The sequence below is a fragment of the Gossypium arboreum genome, chromosome 1 (assembly GCF_025698485.1).
Source record: "Gossypium arboreum isolate Shixiya-1 chromosome 1, ASM2569848v2, whole genome shotgun sequence".
NCBI lineage: Eukaryota > Viridiplantae > Streptophyta > Magnoliopsida > Malvales > Malvaceae > Gossypium > Gossypium arboreum.
The window spans coordinates 39,857,910-39,864,079 of record NC_069070.1 but is presented as its reverse complement, the minus strand read 5'-3'; the positions used below and the strand labels follow the sequence as shown (position 1 = coordinate 39,864,079).

The following is a 6,170-nucleotide window of genomic DNA, read 5'->3' as shown; positions in this document are numbered from 1 at the left end:
TCGCCCGAAATGTGGAAGGATTTTGGCAAAAATATAGGCCCGAAAAATGGGCTTGGACAAAAAAATAATGCTCGTTTAAAAAACGGGTCAGGCCTCAGGTAAGGTATTTTTGGCCCGGCCCGAATTCACTAAATGACAAAAAAAATCTACTCTTTTTTTTTATTTTTGAATGTTATTTTCTTATTGTTTTCTCCCTATTTTGCTACCATTTTACTATTATGTTGCTATTATTTTATTGTTATTGTTTGGATATTGAATAAAAACTTATTTTATTGTTAATTTCATTATTATTTTAAAGGTATTTGTTAATTTTATTATTATTTTAGAGACATTTGCTTGTTAAGTTATATATCTTAGTGTTATTTAAGTCTACATATTTATTAATATTTATTTTTAATTTGTTAGGAAATATTTATTTTGATGTTTTTAATATTTTTAATGTATTATATATATTTAGAAATTATATAAAAATAATATAAAAATTAATACCAATAGTAAGCGGGCCGGGTTAAGTCCGAATTTTAGCATTTTTATTTGAGTCGAGCTTGGGCAAAATTTTAAGCCCTTTTTTTGGACTAGGTCGGGCCCAAACCTAATAAATGAACTTAAATTTTTAGTTGAGCTCAATCCAAACCCGATTCGGCCCAGCCCATAACACCTCTACTGTCCACTATTGCGGAGCCTTAAAAATTCCTTATAATTAATTTTTACTTTCTAATTAATCACCTTATATCTAACATTCTGTCCATTCATAGAACTTTCTTTTAAGTTTTAATAAATGATAAATATCAACTTCCTTTTCTTTTTATCTTAAATAGCTTACCTTTTTTTTTTTTTTTTCTTTTGTGAAAATCTTAAATAGCTTACTTATCTGTTTTAATTGGTATTTAATAATTATATTTTAAAAATATTTTTGTACTTTTTAATTAATTATTAACATAATATATAAAATAAAATAATTTCATATTAATAATAAATACATGTGAACTGATGTATGACATTCGCATTAGTAAGTTAACATTATCGTTAACTTTTTCATTTAATTATGATGAATTTAATGAAAGATAATAATTCGAGGACTAAATAGAGGATTAAATAAAAGGAACTAAAAAAAAAGAAAATAATTTTATTGAAGAAGTCAAAACAAATACACACAGGGAGCTCCGCCCATTAATGTGGTACCACATCCCACGAAACAAAAGAAACCAACAGTTAGAAAAGGCCAACAATGGCCAAAAAAAAAAAAAAAAGAAAAAGAAAAACAGAGAAAAGAAGCATGTGAAAACCCATTGTCTGCCCCAGTTGCGCATGCATGTCCGATAAAAGAAGCAACACCGACTGGATCTTTCACCGATCAATGAACAAGGATGAAGACGCATCAACCTCCCAGTAAGAACACAGATCTGGCCAGAAAAACCCCTTTCCCAGAACTCACCTTCAACATCAGCTGCAACCCCATCTGTCACTGTCCACCGTTGACAGAATTGAGGCTGGTCCGTCCTCCACCCAATAAGCATCTCGCTTCCGAATATAGCCTTCACGGGCTTACAGGTGAGCCATCATATTCCCTCATCGCTTAATATGTTGGAACTTGAATCGTTCAAAACCCACCACCAGCTGTTTCGTATCCCAGACAAAGGCGCTCACCGGTGAACGATCAGTGGCCGCACATTGTAGTTTGGAGATAAGCACCGCCGAGTCACCTTCGATCTCTACCCAATGAAAGTCCAGATCCCAGGAAAATCGGATAGCCCGCACACAGGCCAGAGTTTCCGCAGACAGAGGACAAGGTATGTGGTCCTTCCAAAAGCACTACGATCCTAACAACAGCCCCTCGGTATTTCTAATCACTACTCCTGCGCTTGCGGCCTGTAGATTGGTGAAGAATCCCGCATTAAAATTGACGCAGACCCATGGATCAGTAAGAACCTGCTAGAGCAGCGGCCCAGGAGCCACAACACCAGCGCTATTCAACGAAAGGGATTCCGACTCCCGTATATAACCTAAAACAGAGATAATTATTGTAGGAGTAGTCTGAAAAATACCCTCGTGAATTATTTTGTTCCTAGAAGTCCATATAGCCCAAATAATGATAATAGATAGTTGCACCTGTCTCTCATTATTAGCAAACAACTGACCAATCCATCGAATAGGTGTATCTTCAACCTCCGGAGCAGGAGTCCAAATGATACCCAATCCGTGCCAAACCTCCAGTATACTAGAGCAATCCTGACAGACACGAAGAATAGTTCCGGGGCCACTGCCATAGCGTGGACACATCCGATCTGTCCTGATTTTGCTTTGATATAAATTAGCCTTTGTAGGAAGATAATTGTTAATGCAACGCCAGCATGTAATTTTCATTTTTTCGAGCACCTGATCCCCGAATAAATGTCTGTAAATTTGTTTTGTATTTAGGTCAATGCTAGGAAGCAACGTATTTAACACCATCGGACCCTAGGAAGCAACGTAACAGAAGCTTGGAACCACTCCGGACTGAATAAACTCCAGTTTCCTTTGGGACCATCTCCACTGATCCTCCAAATATGGACAGCCAACGGGAGACGCTGAATATGACGTACAACTGGAGACGCTGAATATGACGTACAACTGGGTCAGGAAACACATCCCCTAATAACTTAATATTCCACTCAGCCCGATCAATATCAATTAAGTCCACTACCTTGCCAATTCCACTAACCCTATCCGACTGAATTTTGCAGGGCAGTCCACCAGGAAGCCAAGCATTGTTCCAGACCGAGATCGAGCGCCAATTACCCACCTGCCAACCACAGCCCATTTGCAGAAGCCCTTAGTAGCCCAGATACTTCACTACACAAAAGGAATGTTGATTCCCTAACCCTACTTCCATAAAATTGTGGTTAGGAAAATATTTATCTTTGACCACACGTGCCATCAAAGAATTAGGGTTAGTCAACAAATGCCAACCCTGTTTGGCCATCAAAGAATTAGTTTGGTTCACCGAATCCTCCATTCGACTGAATTTCATTCATCTCCCATTCCGCCTCCTCCCGTAATAGTCATTCCCCACCTGATCTAAAGAATAGCAATACAGAGCCTCCACCGAATAAGAAAAAAAACATAACCTCTCATTCTTGCCCTTTGCCACTTTCCCTCAGCAAGCACCTTAAGCCACCACACCCCAATCCTGTCTCCTAGTTCTCGTTTAGTTATTGTCATCTCACGACCATCATCGACAGAGATCTCGATATTGTAAAAAGCTTCCCCAAAGTTGAGACGACTAAGGTTATTATTCCCCTCAATCTCACCTCCATTGTGAGAATTTCATCTCTTTGCTTCTCTGCTTGTATTTCACTAGAAGGGGGCTGTGAAAAAAATGAGTTTTCGAAAAAAAATTGGTGGATTGGTTGATCCGATTATTTTAGGGCAATTTAGGGTTAGAAAGCTAAGCTTGGTTTATTCGAATTGTTGGACATTTCTGTTTATTGTAAGAGATTTCAAGTTGCTTGTCTCAATAGTAAGGGATTTCAATTTCAGGTTGGAATTTGTTGTTTGTGGTAAATGGGTTGAAGGGGTTTTGGATTTTGAGCTTTGAATCAATTACAGAGTTTTTGAATAAGAAAAAGAAAAAGAAAACAGAGGCGGGGGAGATGAGGAAATCGTTTTACTAGTAAATTTGCCATTGCTTTGCTTCTTCATTTTTTTTTTTCAATTTTGATTCTGAAATGTTGGGCTAGTTACAACGTAAGCTGAACAAAGCATTTCAGTTGAGAAAACCTTTGAAGTTAAATTAAAGAGAAATTCAACATATGTGCTAATACGCTTTGTTTATTTTTTAATCTTAATGCTTAGAGAATCATAAGTTAGTTGATGGGTTATTTGATTGCTTAGTGCTTCAACAATCTTGGCATCTGTACCAGCATTCATGATTTTCTCTTAGCAGTGAAGACTCTGTATATCTATAATTAGTAGTGTGAATTGTATTGATTTCACCGATATTTGATTGCTTACAAAATTGGTGGATGTTTCTTTGAGTCTCTTCTGCATGTACTTATTTTTTATCATTTTCATTTAAGATTTGCCCTCTCAAATAATTTTGGAGATGTATTTCATATCAATAAGCGTGTACAATATTTTTAACCGAAATTATGCATCTGTATGTCAGGCTCACATGCTCAAACTTGTGATACTTTGGATGGCAACATGGTGGTCAATCATGTCTGCTCGGCCCATCAGAAGACAATATCATGGATACTGTGGGAGTCATTTGTGTTGACACTGAAGGAAATATAGCATAGGAGCCTCCAGCAGTGGTATTGCACTGAAGGTGATAATTACTGGATGAAACTGTACTTCTTAGTTCATTCCTCTTTGAGGCTATATAATTTATGAGACACTTTTTCCCACAATTGTGACATGTCTTTGGTCGTGTGGGATTAGCAGCAATGTATGGTGGAGAACACCTAATGAAAGGATTTTCAGCTCGGGAGTGTTATGTCTCATCGTCACTATAAGATTCTTTTGGATTTATATGCCTAACAGGAATTTATTCCCTTAACATGAAGAAAGCTTTAGTTATCCTAAATGGACCTTGTTGAGTTAGGTTGTCTCTGCTTGTATCTCTTTCTGTTAATACAAAAGTAGTATAATAGGATACGATCTTTTGAAACATTAATTGTCTACTTGATTCCGAGCATGGATGTTGAAATCGGTAACGGTTTATGCTTGGTGAGAACTAGAAGTGATAAATCATATAATAGAAGTTGAATTTGTTCGATGTTAAATTACTTGCTTAAATTTGAAGATTTATCATCAAAAGATCCCATTTAGAATATATAAGGTAAGCTAAAAAGAGAAATGGACACAAGTAAATAATTCTGGCTGCCTTTGAAACATACATTAGATTTATTGCAATTTGCAATACTTGGGGTACTAATAAGGTCATTTTCATGCTTGGCTTACAGGCAGGTCCTGCCTCTGCTTGCATGAAAGTTCTTTGCTTTTTTGCTCAAGATAGTAATCAAGTGTTGGGATTTTAATCGTGCAAGCGGGTGCTCCAATCGGGGCGAGATTTCAATTAAACCACAATATATCTTTCGAAAAAAAAATTACATTTATTGGATTAGTTTTTATATGTGAATTTATTGGTTTAGGTTCCAGGAAATCCTCCAAAATTGAAAGCTATAGAAATTGCAGCTGCGTACTCATCCTTGTCTTTCGGGATAGGATGTTTTGGAAGTGGCATGGAAAGGCCTAAGGTGTGATGCTTGCAATTAAAACATGTTTTTGGAGTAGATGGTATATTCATTGATGTAGCAAATATAAGGTGCGGTTAAGATATTGCATTATTTATGTATGGTTATGAAGTTCCATTTATTTCTATCAATGCTTTGACAGCCATTAGAGATGAAAAGATTTATGTACGCTCTATCTGTTCTTTATGCCTGTTTTTTTTTTCTTGATTCAGGTTTCTATTCTTAGGAGAAGTAAACAGCAGAATAGAAATGGAATCGATCATTTTGAAGCTCGAGTTGATGTTTCTACATGACTAATTTTTGTTTAACCTATTTTTTCAATGATAAATTATCATATCAAATCAAATCTCTCCAATTTACTTAGTTTCTTTAGGAGTGTATGTAGTACTATAAAAGAAACCTATCCCCCTTCAAAATTGCCATTTAATGGCTAATATCGATGAATAAAAGTTAAAAGTGATCAAATCGATATGATATTAACTTCACCAATTCAATGGTATTACTATTGAGCTAAAGTCTATAATATTTGTTTTTATTACAGCAAAAGAAACAAGGAACCTTTATCATAGAAAACATATGATAATTACCTTAACACTGCAACATCTCATCCCTAAAGGCTTCCCCAGTCTGAATGATTCCTCCAAAAGGATAGTTAGCTCAACCACCAAAAGGATAGTTAGCTCAACCAACATCATTGTTGAAGGTGAAATTAAATGCATTGCCTCTAATGTTTATGCCTTATTCCAATGTTATGAATGGTGTTGATTAGTCACCATTCAAGAATGTGATTTAAAATTATATTCAACATAATAGCAGAAGGTTTAACTGATGATGAGCGCTATCGTGCATTGACCAAAATTCTAAATCATTACTTCTATTATTTTGTTTTTATAGTAGAATAATTAAATTATTTGTTTCACTAATGATATTTTA

At 35.8% G+C, this 6,170-nt stretch overlaps 1 long non-coding RNA gene across 6 annotated transcripts; it reads left to right on the top strand.

Annotated features, from left to right (window-relative positions):
- The first annotated feature begins 1,106 nt into the window (after nucleotides 1–1,106).
- On the top strand, nucleotides 1,107–5,583 carry LOC128293094 (uncharacterized). Of its 6 annotated transcripts, XR_008283151.1 has the most exons (8): nucleotides 1,109–1,551; nucleotides 1,634–1,790; nucleotides 1,876–2,023; nucleotides 2,419–2,614; nucleotides 2,724–3,267; nucleotides 4,148–4,309; nucleotides 5,136–5,308; nucleotides 5,450–5,583. It is a non-coding gene; the product is annotated as an uncharacterized LOC128293094 (long non-coding RNA). The 6 variants fall into 6 exon arrangements; XR_008283147.1 differs by having other exon boundaries at nucleotides 1,108–1,551; nucleotides 1,876–2,320; nucleotides 4,148–5,308; XR_008283144.1 differs by having other exon boundaries at nucleotides 4,148–5,308.
- Nucleotides 5,584–6,170: the final 587 nt, after the last annotated feature.